The following is a 22043-nucleotide window of genomic DNA, read 5'->3' as shown; positions in this document are numbered from 1 at the left end:
AAGGAACAACCTTACCAACAGGAACATTCAAGAGGCTGAAGCATTTCTGCCTGAATACCTGCACCTATTTCACGTCGGTCATGGAAGTTCCCAGTACTTTTCCTGTCCAGCCAAGTACTGTATTTTCCCCATGAACACTAACTACAGGCCTGAAGGAAGAGGCATCTGATTCAGGGCATGATGGTTCATCTTACAAATATACTGCTTACACAGAAGAGACTTAACAAGAAACACTCACTGCAACAGTTTGCAAGAAAAAGCCACGTCATCATGCATGATTTTACCGTATGGGGAACTTACAGAAACATTAGAAAGTAGAACTGAGTAAATTCAAAATAAGGAGTTAATTTATTCTGAGAATGAGAGAGTTCCTTGCATTAATACCTTTAGGTAACTTTTCTCTAATGTCTTACATTTTACTTCAGTTGAAATTGCACTAGAAATAAAAAACAGCCTTGAATGGGGAAAAAAAAAAAGCCTCAGCTGAAGGACTCCAAGAATATTCTTTAAAAATGGCAAAGATCACTGTCTTTTTCTACAGAAATCCAAGCCACAAGACAGATACTTTAGATGGCAGAGTCTCAAAATTTGTCAAAAAACTTCAAGCATCTGATCAGTAATCCCCACTTTGTAGGTCAGACTCCCTGCAGCTTATGTGGGAACCAGCTAGCTTGTTTTTCCAGCAAGAAGGCCAAAAACCAAAGACGACTGAAAAATCTGATGGAAGTTCCATGAAAAAGAAGAATTATTAGGATATCTTCCTCGTAAAACCAATTACAGCACACTAGTCAAGTCCACCTATTATTTAAATCATTACAAGAAGATCATCTGTTGTTATATCCACATTGCAATTAAGAAAAAGCAAGATTAAAAAATGCCCAGCATTTCTGTACACTAGGATTTCGTAATTTAGTTATTCCACCAATAAACTTTTTATGTATGACAGTTATTCCTTTAAGGGTATTCTTACTTTTGGAAGCCCAACTTAAGGCAGCAGAGAACAAAAACTCGCACTTCAAGATAACGGGTGCCCCAAGTACCTAGCATGTTTCAGATGTCAAGCCAGGCTCTCCAAAATGGAAAAACTCAATACCAGTGGCAGCTTTAAAAGTGTTGCCAAAAATGCAAACACTTAAATAACAACTTCTAAAATTAAATTATATGCATCTCAAGTGCAACACCTGACTGGACAGAGCTGTTTGTCGAGTATATTCCTTTAAAACTTAGGTGAAGAGAAGGAAAGAAAAAAACTCCCCTGCATTTCATTCTTACCTGTTATCTTTGATAAAACTTTCCATTTCCTCTACTGTGCTGCAGTGTGCTGGCCGAGAGCTGTTGCCTGCCAACACCTCCAGGAACCCCCTTTAAGAAGTCTCATTGGTACTGTGGAAAGAACTGTTGCTGAATGTTTTACGGCACTGGATTTAGACGCCAAAGATCTCAATCCAAATCCCTCACTCTCCCTTAGTGAGAACAGGGATGTCATCCAACTTTTAAATATTTCTGGGCCAATGCCTTTTGAAGATTTTATTAAAATAATGGGTTTGGTTCTTACATATCTTTAAATTATCTACACCTTCATTCCTTCTTTTGCTTCCCTGCTGTAAAATACAGATGGTTTAAAATAAAAAACATTAGGGAAAATATTAGAATAAATTTTTTTTTAAGTATTTGTGTTTGACTTTTGGGGGAAGAGACAAGCAGGCAAAGCTGCCCGATGCCCTCAGGCTTTGATTGCAGATGACAATCCTTCTGCATTACAGTTATGCAGTGGTTACACATGAAAGAACAACCACAATAATAGCTGAAAATGCAAGGAGCTGTTGAAATTAAGAGTTGGCTTCTGTTCAGGTAACACATGTCAACAATAAAACAAATTCATCTGAAAGTCAGGCAAACATTGCCTTTAAATATCTTTTTTAATTCTTTTTCAATTCAATTAGTATCCAGAGCAAGTTATCCAAACTGCTCTTTTCTTCTGAATTTCCTGGCATTTCAGTGCAAACTGTAACACCAGCCAGCACACACAGGCTACTGTCACGCTGGCACTGCAGGGATGGAGAAAGGACTGCCCACAAAAGGTGTATTCTGTCATCTTACACTCAGAGTGTCTGTACAGCGTGACTCAACATTACAACTTTCATGTTCTGGTTTGGACTATTTACTCAAAATATGAGCTCTGGTCACTGTCTGCAATAAAGGGGACAATTGTGCTGACTTCCTTTGGTCTGTATGATCATAACATTAGAAGTATGGCAAAGTAGAGTGACTCAAGGAATTTGTCAGGACTTTCTAGTAAAAGTAGTCATGAACAAACTTCTGACGCTGAGATTTTTCAGCTGCTTTTAAACTATATGAGTAAAATTTATATGGAAATATTTTATGGCTATTGCCAAGCTGGAGTTTGAGGAAGTAATATAAACCTATGTTTTACACACAAACTCATAGACATAAAGGCAAATGTAGACACCCCTACTGCATATGTTATATTCTTAAGAGGAGAGACTAAGTGGTAAACTTAGACTATGAAAGATTTCTTTGCATTTTTCATATATAAATAATTTTATAATCAACTGATTTAATAAATAAATACCCGACCTAGCAGGACAGCCCAGGTGCCCTACCCATTTTCTTCAGAAGTCTGCGATGGGACACTTTTGCAATAGAAGGTGCATCAATACCAGTGTTCTTCCTCTTGTATCTAACACCCGGCTGCCACACAAAGCCAAACAGCCTGGGGCAAAGCCCACCTGACCCACGCAGCCAAGCCTCTAGCCAGAGAGACCTCCAGTCCACCATCTGAGCCATTACAAAAAAGCTCCCGAGTTACCAGCTTGCGTTTGAAGCCAAACTTACATCAGCAAAGCATTTACTCAGGGGTTTTGATTTTCTCTACAAATTCAAGCAAGACTTTGTGGCGCCTCCTCCGCAGCCCTCCTCTCCCGGCTGGAGAGGGTAAGCAGCAAGCTACCTTCCTGCTGGCGACTGCACAAGGGAGTCATTCTGCCCCTTCTCGAGCTTCCTCTTTCTGTGCCATGCCTCTCACGACTTTTCTGAGGCGCTCTCTGTTCCCCGGTCACCTCTGCCACCCGTGCTCCAGCCGACAAGTGCCTGCGCCTGCTCTTTTCCCAGGGCTATAGCAGCAGCATCAAAATGGCTTGAGTTTTCTGCTCCGCCATTTCGACTGCTTCGAGTATCAACAGCAAAAACGCCAAGCTGCTGCAAGAGCTCTAGTGCAATCTCTCTGCTGATTTAGGAAGAAAGCTTTGAATCGGGTGATGCTTCATTTTTAGACAACTATCTCAAGTGCTACTGTAAACAACACAGCCAAGTCCTGAGAGGATGAGGGGAAGGATCTAAGCCACTATTAATGAATGCACAACATTATCAACTAAGGCTTTGGAGATGGGTTGAAATTGAAAATAACATTTTAATTTAGTACAATTATTGGAAATTTTTCTATTTGTCATAAGCAAGAAGATATGTAATCTGATTCTACCAGTACCAAAAGGTTAGCTACACTAATGGTTACACAAAGCAAACAAAAACCACAAAACCAACAAAAAAACAGTAACTGATCACTACCCAGACCTTAAATGTGGCCTTCAGGAATGCGATACAAACAATCTAATTCACTAAGGAGCCACAGACAATGACTCAAGAAATAAACGGACAGCAATCAAAGTCAGGAGGAAACTCCAAATTTGCATATTCCCTTTGCTTTGCAAAATTAGGGACATAAGGGGGACTTTCATGCTCTTCCCTGAGGCATAGAGGATCGGTCAGCCAGAGAAAGTTCAGCAAAACTTATATGAACTATGACTACTGTCTTACCAAACTGTCTAAGCTTTTAACTTTACTATTTCTTAAGACACCGAGGGCTTACTACCTCCCTTGCCAACTCAAACTCTCTCTCAGCATATTAAAACACCGGTTAACGTGCCCACTCTGTGCCAAAAGGGAAATGACTGACACATACCACAGGACAGAGGAATACCCAGTGGAGATGTTCAAGCACTTTTAAACAAGAGAAAGTGTTCAGAAAATGTCAATTTGCCAAAGCAAAAAGCTGTCACTAGAGAACTACATCAGTTTTAATAAAACTTTTTTTGGGAGAGTTTAATCACATTCATACTCAAAACTGAAGTTAATTCAAAATAGCCAGTCTGTACGTTGCCAGGTCACTCTCAGTTGGGGGAAACTAATGCTCACCTTTCCACACTATTTGTTTCAGAGCAGGCGTATGAAATTCGGTCTCCCTCATCATCAATGCTTGTTCTTTCTCTGGCCCTTCATTTATGCATAGCGAGTGATACCAAGAAGCAGGACTGCCCCACAACCAAACACATATTCTTCCCTAGCATGCAAAAAAATTCAGAGTCAAATTCTTCACCCGAACTACGCAGAAAACAGGCTGGACACCGCTCTCCTCCTGCTCACAGCAGTGTGTTAGCCAGCACTGTCCTGCTCTGCTCTACTCAGCACCATCGTTTTTTCTGAGCTTATTTCAGAAACATTTATACAGCATTACAGCTGATCATAGACAGACCTATGTAAAACAGTAATTTTAAAGAGAAGGAACTGGAGGGAGAAGCCAGGCTCAGTTCATATGATCCTCCTTACTTCGCATTCACTGGTGAAAAAAAAGTCTTACAAGCAACAAAACTTGTTTTCCTTCCGCTTTAGCAATATCAAACATCTTTTTCATGCTTGCATTACTTCAGTTCCTAAATTACAAGAGATAACCCTCAGAAGCACACACAAGATAAGCTAAAAAAAAACCAACAAAAAACTCACACCTTAATTTTTTTCGGACAACACTATCTAACAAAATTCACCATAGTTGTAGTGGCCATTTTTTCACAACACTGGATTTGGGAGGGGACAATATCTAAGGTGAGACTATGAGACATGGTTTCAGGTTTTTACACATAATTTTGATTCACATTTGACTTAATGACTAGGAAGAAGCTATTTAATTTCTCTATATCAAAAATACCCGTATAAAAATTAAACCTTATTCCCTAGGTCACAGGAGAGTTGAAGAGCTCATTAAATTAATAAATTTGGGATTCTTGGAAAAAGGAATTTAAGTATAAAAAGCAAAATAATACTTGGAAGTATGTCATAGTTAAGTGCAATCAGTCACTTACCAGGAAGGTTTATGTGAGCATGTGCTAGTCAAAGTGGAAAATGCCAAAGAAATGCAAGATGTTGGCAGATTTTGCAACGAGAAAAAAAACTGGTTTTCATTACTGTCAGCACAGACATCACACAAACTTCCTACAGGAACCTTAAACTGCTTGGTTAAAAAAAAAAAAAAAAAAAGACACTGCAAGTATCATCGCTGAACACACACAAACCCATAAAAATAAACTGGATATAAGAAAAGCTTCCTAACATCTTCCTGTTAGATGTTGTACAACCTACTACTATTCTTGTTTGTCTTGATGTTTTTCACTAGCGCTGTCCTTGATTCAAAGTTGCTGGGTTTTGGTTATGTGAAGAAAAAGTATTTTTCCACGCAAGACGACAGTCCAAAAACACCATGGTTGTGAAAACTTAGCAGATTCATGCCTTTGACAAAAGATAAAGGGGTGTTGCACTTCGTGCTACGGTTAGAAACTCATGATCAATTCTCTTCGGATTAGGGGGAAAAAGGATTCAAATAAAACAGCAACATAAGAATGGTTAGTTTCATATTTTATAGAAATTGCCTAGGTCAAGATATCATCGTTATTCCAGATGTTCATTTAAGCAGGCATCCATATTTATGAAACTTTTAAGAATAGAGGTGCCTCAAAAGCGCGTTATCTTTTACAATTCGCCATTATAGTTATTTTTAAAAGCTGGTACACAGGAGTAACAACCAGAGAATGTCTAATTAGTTACATTCCAAGGGTCTACACAGTCACTTTCTCCCCAAAATGATTTGTAGTTATGTTTTTTTTCTAACAGGACTGCAACGTTAGGCAGCAGCTACTGATTTTGCATAGAGTTACACTTTTGCATGTCGAGTACAAAGGCACAATTTTTCTGACAGCGCATGCAAAGTAATGGTTCAGGCCACAGCGAGAGCTTCGCCGCGTTTGGTACAACAATTGCCCAGGAGTGTTGTTTGTTTTCCTACTGACATTAATGGGTTTTGGAACAGGACAAAATTAATCCTCTACTTGGGGGCACTTATTTTTAGCATCCAATTCACAACGCAGTAAGTTAAATGCATGAGAAATACAGTTCTAGTAGTGAAGCCCCATTTACAGTCTATATCCTGGAGACAGACATGGTAATGGGGAGGGGGGAAAATAACCAAACCAAACCAAACCCCACACTTAACCTACAAGGCTTTCCAAAAGCCAGATCTTTCTATTAAATAGTCTGGCCAATGCAATGGACCAGACGGGATGAGACAGCCCGTAAAATGCATTCACCATGCTTCTTACTCCACCACCTCCATCTACCCCAACATTCCGCTTATCAGTCTTGTCCATCATGCACGTCTTCTAAAATGCAGTCCCCTGGGGGCTGTGACTGCCACTTATTACAATAAATACACATTTGTACAGATCTTATTATAACCTCTGTGTGTGTGCAAATAAACATATAACTTTACAATCACTGTAAATATAAAAGGATAATTTATTATGAAACTGCACATTCCTACAGATCTTGGCTAAGGATATAAGCACTGTTATAACTGTCTGATAATACCAGTAGGAAAAGAAATAAAAGTTTTACTGATTTATACCGAGATCATTTTAAGGAAAATATTAGATAAGTATCAAAGACGAGTCAGTTCAATGGCTTTACTACCAGATAACCACAAAAAACATAAATGTGACTGAGTCAAATCATGTATAGTTCTGAACTTGTGTTTGTGGAAGCTTTTGACCCTACATTTTCTGTCTCCTTCCTAAATCCGCATATTTAGGGATGGAAGCTGGAATGATGGAGAGACAAGGATTCTTGTTTGCAAACAGCCTACTTTATATTTCGAAAAATATGCTTTCAGCATCCTAAGGTGGTGTCCTCATTTCGGCTGGGATAAAGTTAATTTTCTTCCTAGCAGCTGGTGTAGTGGTGTGTTTTGGATTTAGGATGAGAACAATGTTGATAACACCCTGATGGTTTAGTCGTTGCTGAGCAGCGCCTACAGTTGTCAAGGACTTTTCAGCTTCCCATGCTCTGCCAGGTGCACACGAAGCTGGGAGGAGGCACAGCCAGGACAGCTGACCCAGACTGGCCAACGGGGTATTCCATACCATATGACGTCATGCTCAGAGTATAAGCTGGGGGGAGTTAGCCGGCGGGGCAGCAATTGCTGCTCAGGAACTGGCTGGGCATCGGTCGGCGGGTGGTGAGCAGTTGCATCACTTGTTTTTTTTCCTGGGGTTTTCTTCCTCTCTCTCTCATTGTTTTACTTTTCATTACAATTTATTATTATTTATTTTATTTTATTTCAAGTATTAAACTGTTCCTATCTCAACCCATGATATTTCTCACTTTTACCCTTCCGATCCTCCGCCCCATCCCACCAGGGAGGGCGGGAGGGTGAGCGAGCGGCTCCGTGGTGACTAGTTGCCGGCTGGGGTTAAACGACGACAGTCCTTTTTGGCGCCCAAGGTGGGGCTCGAACCCGTGACCCTGGGATGAAGAGTCCCATGCTCTACCGGCTGAGCGTTATTCTCATGCTAAATCCAAAACACAGCACTATACCAGGTACTAGTAAGAAAATTAACTCTATCCCAGCTAAAACCAGGACCGGTGGTGAAAATTAACAATGAGCAACATTTACTTTAGTACTTAAGCCTATAAGTGTCTGCCAAAGTAATTTTGTTATCAGCAGACAAAAACAAGCACTATATTCTTTGCACTCAGCCTTAGGATGCACCACTACCAACGCTACCACTCATTTGAAAGGAGATTGCATCTCAAAACTTAAAAAGAGTGCTTGCAAACAGAGCTGTGCAGCCTGCACTGGAGACTACTGTGCTCAGAGACACAGACCCCAGAGGTAGGATTCCCCTCACCTAACTTCAAACACCTACCATATAAAAGTCTTCATCTGTGCTTAGCTAGCAGAGAGAAAGAGGCACTCCTAGCCCATAATTTATGTGGCCTGTTGGATATCTGCTTCAGGATCAAGTTAATTTTATCCTGGAAGTGCCTGTTTTTCCTCCAGGGATTACTTGAAGAGTCTGGACTCACTCACACATCGACTTCTACAATGCCTGTATTTGGCAGTCCAGATCCCAAAAGCTTCCGTCACTACACATGCTGACAGTCTTGAAAGCCCCAGCACGCAGCAAAAACGTGAGCTGAGATGGAAAGTGTCATCTCAGCAACCGTCTTTCTGGGAAAGGAAAATGTATTGGGAGAGAAACTGCAGTGTCCGTGCCCCTGCCCACCTGCCAACTGATACAGGACCAACACAGGCTTCAGAGTTACCACTGGCAACAGCCCATGGATTTCATCATGAACGTTAGAGAAAATGAGTAAAATCTGTACAGTGATGGCCCCATCACCTATCAATGTATATCTGATATTTTTCCCCTCACCAACACTGTGGTCTTATTTTTTACGGAAATAATCTCATTCTATACAATACTTTCAAGCAGAAGAACTAATTGATCTTTCTAAGGGAAATCCACCAATTCTCTCTTGCAGTATTGCCACAATATTTTCCATTTTAAAAAATTAGGCTGAAGTTTAAATGTTCATTATTTACTTTTACTTTCCCCACAATCTGTTTTTTAAAAAAAAAAAAAAAATTCTGTGGAGCTTCTTGGTGCTTTGTTTGCTCCTGTTTTGTGGACCACTTTCACATGTCCTAGAGACCACCTCCCGTCCCTGCACCACGGGCTGAGTAATGCTGCTCCAGACGTTGACACACAGGCTACTGGAAATTGGTACAGTCAGGAAATTCGTATCATTTCTGTGAGGTAAACAGTAAATGAAAGCCCTGGGGAAAGTCTGAATACCAGGGTGTGCTGTTTTGTTTTTTTTTTTAAAAAAAAGAGAGAGTTCTTTTGAAAGTATTCTGTTACTACATCACGTTATTATAACCTAGGGTAGTGATGAGATCATTTCCATTACTAAGACAGGTTCTGGGATTTGTTTTTCAGACTAGTGAGAAAGACGCAGTTACATGACTGAGGCATGGCAAACACACACGAGAGAGTTCATCACCTCTCAGGAAGATGATAGCCAATTCTGCTGCCACTGCCCGTGAAGTCGAAGATAAATCCTTCCACAGATTACATGGAGCTTTAGAAAGAGGCAAATGAAACGAAAACAGACCAGTTGTAAACTCAATTTAAAAATGCGTCTCATGACTGGTCCCCCAGGCTTTAGCTGGGAGCTGAAACACCAGCTGAACCAGAGCTGTAGGAAAGTACTTGATTTCACTGGTTAAACCACCTCCAGACTATAAGTCACAGATATTTTTGACATGTACTTGTCTTTAAAGCAACCACTGAAATGTGGGCTTCCCCACCAATGTCAAGTAAACAATTAGTCAAAAATTTGGTTTTGCTCCCTCAAGGTCACTCCCCTTCTTAGGATACCGCCCTGAAGGATAAGGAGACTTTGATCCACATCAGTATTTTGTATCAGGTAAAGAATAAATTTGAACTTCATCTCCCATCTCTCAACTCCACGCACTAACCATGGGCCATACCGTACTCTGAGCTTCTACCTGTTGTGCTAGAAAGTTTCGATAGGAAACTACATATTTTCTCATGGTCAGTTTTCATACGCTTGAACTTCTGGGTACAAGCAGGAGACACCTCCTCCTCTGGCTGCTACGCAAGTCTATCCCTGATACCTTCCAGCCCAAGTTGGTCAATTAACTTAGTCCAATTTGAATTCACAGTTCCCAAGTACCTAAACAGCTTCAGTTCTACTGCCAATGCTGTCCCCTTCCAAGCTATATACAAGTCACAGAAGTTGCCACATGCCTGAATATCACATGTCAATTAAAATAGACTCAAACAGAGCCATTTTCTATTACTCCTGAAGTGATGTGCACCTGGAAAGTCATTGCTACATTGCACTGGATTCAGTCCCTTGGTATTGTCAGGAAAATATGCCAAGGAAGAAAGTAGAGGTTACGCAAAATGTCAGTGAAGCCCGCTCAGTGGCTCTGCAGGAATACCTCTGCAGGAAATAGTCAGGGCTTACTCCATACTCATTACTTTTCCCCTATGTATGATTAAAAGCTATGCACTGAAGTACACAAAGGCAAAAACAGATTGGCTGAAACATTTCCTATTCTGGCTATTTTAGGCCAGCTGACAAAAGTATCATGAAAATTCAAGAAGGGCACCTTATGATAACTATGTTCAATAAAATACATTCAAGTTAAGATGAAATCAAGTATGCAATCTTAGTGAAGCAACAGCATTGGATTTTTTTTTTCTTTTTGTCTAATTCTTCTAAGAAAAACAACTCATAAACAGCACTTGGTGCTGAGTCAAACTGGTATTTTTCCAGTGCGGATTAACTGGCCATGCAGAGGAGATTAAATTATGTGATTCACGCATAAATAAGTATTTCCATTTCTCTTTTGTTATGCATCCCTGCCATAGCAGAACAATAGAGTGCAGAAAGGTGGTCATAAAGGGACAAGGTGGAGATTTTGAGAGACAATAATGGTAGAGGAGCACTTAACTCTACACTGTATATTTGAAACCTTCCCCCTAACAGAAAGAAAATAAAATAAGCACATTAGTTTTAGGTTCACATTTTCTCTCTGAAAGTCTTATTATATTGAACAACTCTTGGTAGCCACAAAGAAGCTGATCCTATGAATCAGCTGTTTCATACAGTAACTATCTGAGCCTACTGAGGTGCAGAAGACCATCTTCCTGCCAGCAATATCCACTGCAGTTAGAAGTCCTACCCACACCATTGCTCCTCACTCGGGATTAGATCTTTACCCAGTTTCAGAGTCCGCAGGCCTTCACCTGCAAGGAGCCTCCAAACTGAACGCTCCACACTCCGCAGTGCAGGTGGCCGAAGGGATTTTCCCAAAGGTGTGACAGAAGGTGCCGACAGACAAGCTCTGAGCAGCTCTGCAGGGGTGACACAGCCAACACACAGGTGCTGGAGCCTCAGCAGCTCCAGTTCACAGCCCACCACAGTCGCACAAACCCGCTTTCAGCGGCTGCTCGAGGGAAGGCGACTGACTTTGTACCAATGCAAACCACTGAGCTACTGGGGGGGAACTGGTCATACCACCGAGGCAGCAGCTTCTCCAAATGGTGCAGCAGGACTGACCAGAGGTCAACCAGGACAACAAACTAACCTCTTGCAGTAAAAGTGTGCAAGTTTGTTCCCCAAAAGGAACACGTAACCCCATGAAAACAAGGGATTATGGTCTGTGATCATAATGCTAACAGATGCCTGCTATAAGTCGCCAACAAGAACTCTTACGCACATTTTTTTCATATCAGACCCAAAAGAAAAGCTGCTGTCGCAGACATTTTGTGAAATTTTTCCTTAACAGATGTGTTGTTTTACTTCCCTATAAATTTCAAAATGGATTGCTTCATCGCGCATACTATGCGGGGATAAGTAAATGCAATGGCAGAGTTTGCAGTAGTTGTTGCCAAAATCAGTTCCAGGGACACCGGGCGAAGGCAAGCACGAACCCAGCACCCCAGGAGCGAGGGACTGATAATGAGTAATGCAGTTTATGTAACTTGTGCAGTCCCTCCTCCCACCGGCTGCAGGACCACGGCAGGCATGCCCTCGTCCCTCCCGCGGCACCCGCCGCGCCGCTCTGGCACACCTGCAAGCGCTTTTTTACCCCTCGCTGCCTTTTTTTACCTCATGAAAGCTTCGTTTTACGCGGGTGTGTGCTTGGGGAGGGCGCACGCCCTACAGCGATTGTGTTTCTGACAGAGAGGCGAGCGGACAGCGCGCCTTCCTCGGCAGCCACGGCCGCGCTGCCCGGAGCGGGGCGCGGGCAGGGCGGGCAGCGCGGCGGCAGGTGCCTGGCGCCCTTCTCGGCGCCCCTCAGAGAAGGGGGCTCGACATGCCGCCCACCCGGGGACACCTCTCCCCACCGCCGCGCTCTGGCCCGCCCCTGCGGGTGCTTCAACCGCCTCAGCCCGGGCCCTCCGCGCCCTGCCTGCCTGCCTGCCGCGCACCCCCCGCCCTGTCAGCCCTCCCCTCCCGCCCCGCGGGGGAGCCGCTGGGGAGCGCGTAAGAAGGAGGCACCGCGCTTACGGTTGCCTGGGGTCCCGCGGGCTCGGCCATCCCTCTCGGCTGGGGCAGGGTCCCGCTCCCCATTGCGGGCATACGGCGCTTTTCACCCGCGCGGCGGGGGAGGCGCCAGCCCTCAGCTGGCCGCCGCCTCTTAAGGAGGCGTGACGCGCGGGCCGGCCGGCCGGGGCGGCTGTGGCGGGAAAGCCCTGGGGTTTAGCACGGCTTCCTACTTTCGGCCGCTCAGGGGGCACGCAGGGCGATGGCGGGGCGGCGGTCAGGCTCCGCGGAGGGGAAGGCAGCCTCGGGGAGCGGCGGGCAGCCTTAAGGGCGACCTGCCCGCCCAGCGGACGCGGCCCGCGCTCCCGTGAGGAGAGGCGCGGCGGCGGCGGCAGCAGCAGGAGGCGGGCGGGCGGGCAGCGCGGGGGGTGCTGGCCCTCCTCGGGTGGTCACCGACTCTGCGGGGGCCTTCTCACGAGCAGCGTTAAGTTGAAGCCGTGGAAAGCAACCAGGTACTGACTGTGACAACAAAAAAAAAAAAAAAAAAGAAAAAAATTTCAGGTATCTAACAGGCGGCTAAATGGAAGTTTGCATTAAAATAGCTTTAAAAATAAAAATCCACAGCTCATCGCTGCAGTCTGTGGATATTCGTGTGGGAATACCTGTGTGTTACCGAATACCGCATCTATTTGCTCCCCGGGTGCCTGCAGCATGGCTGCTGCGGGAGTAGGGGAGAAGCCGCTGGCGGTGGCCGAGGCCCTGTCCAGCAGCCGGTCCCCAGCGAGGTAGGGCAGCGGTTCCGTCCCCGCGGTGCCTGGGGGGCTGAGGTGCCGAGTCCTGCTTGTCACCCGTGTGAACCTCCCGACCTGAGGCAGCCGCCGCCGCCTGCCACCGCGTCCCGCTGCAGGTGGAAGAGCAGCAGCCCTCCGGTCCGTCACCCGCCAGCACGCCTCGGGCCTCGCACCAGGGGTTTATCAGGACTCACAAAGCATCCCAAATCCTCAGAGCTACGGACAGGAATGGCAATTCTGTCCATTAAACCCAACATTTACCACAATCTCCTTTTAAAACTCAGGTGATGCTTCCCCTCCTTTCCATGGGCCTGAATTACAAAAAGAGGCATCAAAGTGGAGACCGACAGAACGAGATTATGCCCGCTTCCATGCAGAGATACCTAAACTGGTGGCACGGTAAATCAGTAAACAGGCAGTTTGGATCCCGAAGCTCTACACCAACAGTGTACGCTAACAACCAGGGACACGGGGTATTCGTTTGGGGTCAGTGCCCCATACTCGTGGCCACGCTGCGTGGGCCCAGCCTGGCGTACCTGCCTGGCTCTGCACCGAGCCACGCACATGGGCTCGCTGGCTGCCTGCGAGGTCTCTGTGTCTTGGCCCACGCTGAAATCCTTCAGCTCAGTTAGAAGAAAGTCTCTGCCATGCAGAATCTGGCTTTCAAGTTAGTATTTTACCACCCTAAGGCTTACAAATGCAAAGCAGCTGAGCTTATGCACGCATGGAAGTCATTCCTTGTCACTAAGTCTTTTCACTGTCAGGTTACTGCTTCCCCCCACACTTCAGCGTTATTAAAGCTTGTAGTCGGACCCCCGCCATGCCTTATTCAAATTATGCCACTGGCTTCTCATCTGGCACATACAAAGTTAAAAGTTGCGCATTTTGGCTGTGCGCAATGGTTTTTCGTGGAGGAAGGGGAAGAAGGAAGGAGGGGAATAAGGGAAGCAGCTCTGGTTTTGGTTGTTTTTCATGGCAACACAGTCACTTTTATTAATTCTATCACTTTTGCCCTTTGTGAAGATTTAAGATGACCTTAAAGTTCCTTTCCACGTTTTTTCTGTTTTGCTTTAAAGGATTTAAAATTGATGTATTTTGAAATGTACTGAAATATGTTTATAAATTGAAGTATTGTATTTGCTGCATCATTAACACCCAAATAAATATTTCCGACCTGGGTTTGTGGACTTCACAGTGAGTCAGTGGGAGAACCTGACAGGCTTGAACCTCAGCTGCTGTTCGCCCATAACAGCGCTTTCAACATAACAGATCTCAAAGAAGCCAGTTCTTCTCTAGACGCACCAAAAGACGAGACTGAGTTTCACTTCAATGTTGATGTCAAGCTCTATCCAAATATCCAGTTGGAATTTGCTTGGGCTTTGCACGTACTTAGCGTCTAAATAGGAACTCACTTCTTTGAAAAATGTGGCCATAAAAAAGCAAACATAAAGGAAAAAAATGGCTTAAATGACTCAACTAGGACCTCTTCAAAGCACAGAAAACCAAAGGGTACACTTCCACAAGTGAGAGGTAAATAAGTGGCATTCACATTCTGTTAACAAGGTTCCTTAATGTGTAGTAAACTGGTAGCCACAATTAGAGGACAGCAAGCCACTCCTCAGTGCAAAGCAATGCAAGCCAGAAACCTCATTTTCTCCATGATCTTACTGGTCTCCTGCTGTGATGCACTGCAAGAGCTGAGCAACTCTGGCCATTACTTTTAACCTAGTTTTCTGTCTCATCTTGTAAGGAAAAAAGGCATGGCAGGAAAGTGCTGTCCTGTAAGTGCTGTCACAAAGAAGGGCAAGTTTATGTTTAGAAAGCAAACTGCCAGCTCAGAAAGCACGTATTTGATGTGGACAGCCTCTTCACCCACTTCCTCGTGGTGCCTATTTGAGGGAACATTAACCAGAAAACTGCAGCAAAACCACAATGGTGTCATTATTCAGGTCCTTTTGACTACTGTCTGAAGATCACCATCAACTTGTCTTTTGGTAGGAAAGGACTCTTTAAAATGTGTCAGAAGACCTCAGTAATGGTCTTGAGACACGTAGAAATGACAAAAGGCATGAATATGATTGCTCTTAGCAAGTTAGTTACTTTCTTCCCTTTGACTGGTGATTGATTGGCAAGGCTGAGGGTACGACCACCATTCCTGTGCTCCAAATCCCCCAAATTTTCTTATTTTGATGCATCCAAGACATGTACTACATACTGCTGAGCGCTGGAGAGGCGGTTTCCAGAAGCTGCGTATGCCTCAGAGGTGACCGTATGCACCCACCAGGCCAGCCCAGGTATGAGCTGTGTTCCTAGGGGTCTTGTTGCTCAACTTTCTCCCAGGCGTCTCCATCCTGGCACAGTCCTGCTCCAGCCACATACAAACATCTGTGGAGTCAACATGTTGCTCGCAAGCTTGATCAGCTGGCCCTGAACTGTGCCAAGGAAGGGTTATCTGCAAACCGAGGCTTAATCTCCAACTCTCTTTCTTGGCATTTTAAATTTATGCAAAACACGATTCCCAGGGTATGGCTCTGGTTATATTCTTTCTTTGTGGTTTTACAGATAGCAAATGCAAAAATAAACACAAAACCCAACAAATCGGGGAACTACAGGATTTCCATCAAAACTCCCTGGCTTAGTTCTGAGTAGCAAAACTCCGATTTCTCCCTGCCCAAGGAAACAACGCAGATTCTTGATAAGGAGCTGACTAACTAGCGAGCAAAAATTCCTCTTCCCTTCTTTTGACGCAAGAAGAAATGAAAAGCTTTCTTTTGCATTATGACTGTTCCTGTTATTTCATATAATATTATGAAAGTTATTTTTGGTCTTAATCCTATTTCTTCAAGAAAATTACCGGTAGGGGTTTCATGATTTTTTTTCCTGTGAGAAAACAAGTTTAGCAGATGCCTTCCCCCATCTCTCTTTCCTCCCCACACACTGCGGCTCCTTACTCACCTCACCCATGTGAGATTTTGTGGGGTGCCTCATCAACTAATCTCTGAACGATACCAGTTAAGAAACCTCCTTCCATTCTCTTTTATGTGAAGTTTTTTTTTATTTCAGACGATGTCAACCCACTAACAACTACCTGCTGCTGCTGTTCATTCTGCAACACCCCGCAGTGAGATGTCACTTCTGCCCTCCACTGATCAACACGTGCCATATATGTTTCGACCTGCCAGAGCCCCCAGACCATGAGCTGCCTCCTTAGCTTTTCTCCCTGAGAGCGGCTGGTCCACAGTGGAAACAAGCCATGAACTGCGGTGAGGCAATTAGAGGGTGTGGAAAACGGCATTGTGAAGTACGAAGCAGACAAAGGTCTTTTCTGAAGCAGACTTGTAAGGGAAGCTATGACAAATTACAGAGGCCGTTTTAGTGTGCTGCTCGAGAGCGTCAAAGCTCAGACACAACTTCAGGCAAACCACGGAAAAGCGAGACTGGCCATATCAAGACAAACAAGCAACTAAGTAAACAAAAAGGAATATTTTGTCAGATGCTTAACACAAACCCAGTATTTTCTTCCAGTCATCTTTAAGCACAGACACTTCAGGATGTATCAGAAAAGAATCACTCTTTGATCAACCTTACAAACCCCAGCTACTCCATAGAGGATTACCTCCTGCTCCACATTCCTGAGGCTCCATGAAGCCTGAGACATTTGCTCTTGTCAAGAGAAAATATCTCTCTTTCTGTGGTGAAAATATCTTAATCCATTGTATATAACACCACAGAGGGGGGAAAACTGTAAATCTTGCTTTTAAGATTGCTTCTAGTGAAAAAGAGCCATTTGCTTATCAATTGCATAGCCTGAAATGGTGTGGCTGAGTCCCTGCCTAAAGCTGGGTCCTCAGCTAGCAGCAGCTACCCAGTGCCTCCTATCATTGACATTTGGCAGAAGAAATGCACTCTTAATTTCCAGTTTGCTCCTCTAAGACAATTTATCAGACATATCGGTACAGCAGAAAAGTGAAATTTCCTCTAAGCCAGTTTGCCTCTGCACTTACTCCCCCACGTCCACAAGCAAACATTTCCCCTATCACTTAAAAAATAACTAATCATTCTGGAGGACTTTCCACTGCAAATGCGGAAAATTTGCACTCGAAGGGAATACTGCTCAGGTGTCTGATTCCTTGGCAGACTCCTTCTTTCTGTCCCTCCTTCCACCTACATGGTGGTTTTCTGGGGTTGTGGTCAAGTCACCCATGGCAGTTATGGAAACAAACATGAAGGGCTAAAATAACAGCAGGCTTCAGACACAATCCTGCAATCCTGAAATATCTTCTGAGAGCTTGAAGTACAGCACGTCTGGTGAAACCTTCATATTAAGGAAGAAGTTAGTCTCTGTAATTGTCTGCTATTATATCTATTACGTCTGACCTCATAAAATGATAGGATCGTGGCTGGAAGGGACCTCAGGAGGTTTCTGGTCCAACCTCCTGCTCAAAGCAGGGGCAGCTCTGGGGTCAGACCAGCTTGCCCAGGGCTTGATCCAGTGGGAACTTGAAAACTTCCAAGGATAGAGATGGCACAGCCTCTCTGGGCAGCCTGTGCCATGGCTGGACTGTCATTGTGGAGGAAAAGTTTCTCTTTAGATCCATTCTGTACCCCTCGTTTCAATTCACACTCATCATCTAAGGTCTCCCTGTCATGTACCACTGTGAAGGACCTGGTTCCATCTTCTCCATCCCCTTCCCGCAGGCAGAGCTCTTCTGCTTCACACTAGATCCTGAACTGGTGAACCTGGTGTCTACCACAAAGTGACACATCACTTGGATTCCCCCCGAATTGCTGCAACCCGAAGGGCCGGTGAACGCGCTGCATAGCCCGTTTGTCCAACTACCAGGTCAGCTTAAGTAATCTCACCGCAGTTGATGTTTCAAGGTAGTTTTACATTATTTAAAACTCATACATGGTTACCAGCTTCTTTGCCACATGCTTGACAGGAAAATCATGTGACTTTTCAACAAATTAGAATAATTATACACTAAGCTGATCTTATTTATGCTAGGACCACTTAGAAGCATTCATTTTAAAGGACATGAGTACAGGACCAAATATTTTATTAAATTATACCCTGAAGTGACATTTACATTATAGAAGTAAATAAAATTGCCTCAGTCTAAACAAAAACCAGTCACAAAAAGAAGCACTAGACAAAAAAAAAAATCATTCTAACACGAATGGTATGGAGTTCATTATTCTGAAGATCTGCTGTAATTTCTCACCTTCCTTCTTGCCCAGTATCTGGTCTTCAACTGAGACCAGTTGTGGGACTTAAGGAAAAAATGTGGGAACCAGAAAGGGTGTAACGTGCTCCTTTCCCCAAGAGCGATGTGCAGCCTAGGGACTTCCTCCCCTTGGGGTTGCACCAGGACCATGGTTTTTAAATAGCTGTCTGTGGACATAACTTTTATCATAGCTGTCTGATCTTTTTGATGCAATACCTTCAGTCTCTGTACCTTCCTATGTCTAGAAATTCCACAATTTGAGTCTATAGAAAACTTACTTTCTTTTGTTTGTTTGTCTACAGGTTGGTCATTTATTGGCTGAAGCTGAGTTTTCGTGCTGTAAGTAACAGCGAGTAATTTCCTGCTCACCTTTTCCAAATCACCGATCACTTACGGACTTTCGCTTGTCACCCCTTTTCCAAGCTGAAGAATCCATGTTTATTTAGTTTTTTTCTTGAGGTGCGTAAGTCACTGGTCTTTCATTTACATTGTCTGTCTTCTATATTCTTCATAAGATGGCCGAGTAGAATGACATGCGTCATTCAAAACATGGGCTAACTGAATTCATACAGTAACAATGGCTTTACTTCTTTCTGTTTCCTTCCTAACTATTTTTAACTTCCTACTTGCCCTTTGCTGACTGCTGAGCTAGCCACAGTGATGACCAGCTCTCCTCCCTGAACAGTAATACTGAATTTGGATCTACATCTCTGTATATGTACCGCAGCTCTAGCTACACAGAATAATTCTGTTAGCTGCAAAGCCAGTTCCCTCACTCTTAAACCTTTTTTTTCCCTGAATGAATATATTAAATAGCACAGGCTCCAGCAAGAGATTCCACTAGTTATCACTCTCAGTTACAAAAACTGAACACTTCTTCCTATCCTTTTTCGCCTCTTTTAACCAGTTATTAATCCATGAGAGGACTGTGGATATTTTACCTTCTTTTTCAAAAATCCCAGTTTATCAAATTGGATCACCTAAAGGGCGGTTGACATCTTCAAAGTGGATTTGTGAAGCATGATTTCCCCTTGAAAAAATTATGTTGTTTTCACATATTCATAGATATAATTTAATATGGCCTGGGAAGAAGTAAGAACTCACTGGTCTAGAAGTCTCAGCTCTGCCCTACAACCATCGTTAAAAAAATCAGCAGTACACTGGCTACTGGCCTTGCCGTGAAACTGAATCAAGTGATAGGTTGCACACATCAAAATTAGCAGTTCAAAATTTTGCTACATGAGCTACACTTATATTTGTGTTAGCGATCTGTCCCAAAATTCTTTTACTAGGACTTTCCCTCTAACCCCAACCCATGAAGAATGGCTCCTCTATGGGAATCTCATTGACTTCTGCCGTATGGAGGATGGATACATTAAATTTATTTAGATTTCCTACAATTTGCTATCATCCTTGAGTGCTGCTGTTACACCTTGCACACAGCTAAAGGAGTAGAAACAGACAGTGTAAACAGAAAACGATATGAAATACATTTCAGTTTGAAGCTCAAACTAAAAATCAGTAAATAATGAAGACTTTGTGACCTGAAAAAACTGCATAACAGAGAAATCAAAAGAAGTTAAGTCAAGTCAAACCCGCTACTAAACAGTAGAGTGGTTCAAAATATTCAAAGCAAAATATCCAGGAGAGTGGAAGGCCACATCAGTGGAAAGCAGAGGAGTACACATTGGGACTGTACTCTGTTCATCACAGCAATAACAAGAATATGAATATAGGGCATTCAGGGACTTCATCGTGTCCCATCCTTTACAGTCATGTTCCTTCTGACAAACCTTTATTCGTGGAAGTTGTTCAAATAAAGAAAATGCTACTGCTCTTGGGAATAAGTATTTGCAGGACTCACTGCTTATTCTATTTTTGGAATTGTTTTGTGCAAAGAGACTTATGGAAAAACTGCATGATTCAAAAAAAAATATGGAATTTTTAGAAATAAGTTTCTGACATTGTCAGTATGGAGCAGCTTGAACACTTGCTGTGCTTGAGTGTGTAGTGCTGGAGAGGGCTAAGGCTTCAGTCAAGCAAAGGACGTTTTCTGCAAAGAACTCACACAAGTATCACAAGAAAACTGAAAGGAACCCATGGTTTATGTTTCAGAGACACTTTTCAGGAGGTAAAATATTTCTGTTAAAAAGCTGAAGGTAGTGTTTGGACAACCTTGTTTACCCTTTTGAGAATTATTGCATAATAAACACTCTCTTGACACGCTATTATTAACATCACGGGTCACTGGTTTTCTGCATACTTCATTGAGGTTCTTCAAAGAGAACACTCCAGTTAAAGGGTAACTTGCACATTTCCTCTCCTAAATGAGGGCATTTCTGTTATAATGTCCTTTTTTTTTTTTTTTACCGATGGGAAAGATTCTCATTGTATTATTTATGACAGAATTTCCACTACTGTAACATACCACTGTAAGCAAATCTCCAATGTCTCATTTTGGCATTAATTTTTCTTGTGAAGTATTTTTTTTTAAGTGTTTCTTCTTTTGCAGTAGTCTGTTTCAATTAAACATTTAAAATACTCCAGAAATGTCTGTCTTATTCAGATTAATACAATTCTGTTTATAGTGGAACTAGTTGCTCAGGCAGTTAAGAAAATGAAAATGTGTAACAATAAGAAAGTTAAGCATTTTTTCAGCTGCATCCTCTTCAATGAACTTTTCAACTCCAGTCTTCTCTCCTGTCTTTGTTACTTAAGCCCAGATTTCCAATTTATCCTGTATGCTAAAAGAATTTTTTTTCACAATGCCCATTATTCTTCTGCTTCTCCTTTGGCTAAAATCAGTCTGAGCTTTGCTGTGACCACAAGAAGAGACTCAACGCCCGTATCAGGAATTAAAATGGAAGCCTAGGAGTAGTGAAAATCTCCGGTGCTATTTCCAAAGAGTGCCGCCTGCTGCTAAAGAGCAGAGAATTCTCCAGGGAGTGCTCACCGCCCAGGAATCCAGGTGTGACAGACCGATGTGAAGAAGCTCTTGAGAAATGTGTTTGCTGAGTATTGCATCTTCTGTTGATAAATTCTGCTTTAATCTCTTTGGGTTATTTTGTCTTCATTCTCCTGAATGTTACTTCGTTTGTCTCATGTCCATAAACAAAGTTAGACATAAAAAACCTACATCAAAGACCAATATGAGAAACTGCACTAGGCAGAGAGGTGGCTTTATTTTTTAATATGTTCTAATATTCAGTAAAGTTCCTAGATACCATTAAGGAGTCTTTGGCTATCAGGAAACCTTATTCCCTAGTGCTCTAAATCTACTATATTATTATGACAAAAGCAAAGCACATAAAAATATTCCCTAACCACAAAGAAACACTCCATAAAACGAGATAAACTCAAATAGGAAATTGTTCTACTAGTAAGAGTTATGCACCCACAGTCCTTCTCCGTTACAAGGAAAGTAAGACTGAGGCTGAATTTGAATTTTCAAAATACTTCTAGAACAGTTGAACCTCAATGTACACATGCTATCTGCTACCAAGCATCTAATAATAAAAAATAAGTCTTGTATCGAACAATCTCTCAACCTGCAACTTTTAAAGCTTGGGAAGAATTGAGTCCAAATCTGCAGAATACACACAGAAGTGAACAATTTTTACATGTGCAGAATGAGAAAATTGTCTCTTTTTCTGGCTTTGCTTTTGTTTTGCACTATAAGGAATAGATCATTTGGAAGTTAAACATGTCTCAAATATTTCCTTTAATATACAAAAAAACCCAAGAAAATCAGGAGCCAGCTGTTTCTCAGAGATTACACAGACTTAAACATCTCTCACTGAGAAACTACGAAATC

At 42.9% G+C, this 22043-nt stretch overlaps 1 protein-coding gene across 2 annotated transcripts in view; it reads right to left on the bottom strand.

Moving 5' to 3' along the window:
• Positions 1 to 12343, bottom strand: part of PLA2G4A (phospholipase A2 group IVA) — an 88107-nt gene extending 75764 nt beyond the window's left edge. The window contains exon 1 of one of the 2 annotated variants that reach the window (XM_075156982.1): positions 12235 to 12343. The gene's annotated coding sequence lies outside the window, so the exon portion shown is untranslated. Of the gene's footprint in view, positions 1 to 5153; positions 5471 to 12234 lie in introns of those variants that run through there. The other variant, XM_075156984.1, reaches the window with a different exon arrangement.
• Positions 12344 to 22043: the final 9700 nt, after the last annotated feature.

Source organism: Calonectris borealis, chromosome 8, assembly GCF_964195595.1.
Source record: "Calonectris borealis chromosome 8, bCalBor7.hap1.2, whole genome shotgun sequence".
Classification (NCBI taxonomy): domain Eukaryota; kingdom Metazoa; phylum Chordata; class Aves; order Procellariiformes; family Procellariidae; genus Calonectris; species Calonectris borealis.
Note: the sequence above shows the minus strand (reverse complement) of the source record. Positions and strands in the feature narration are given on the sequence as shown.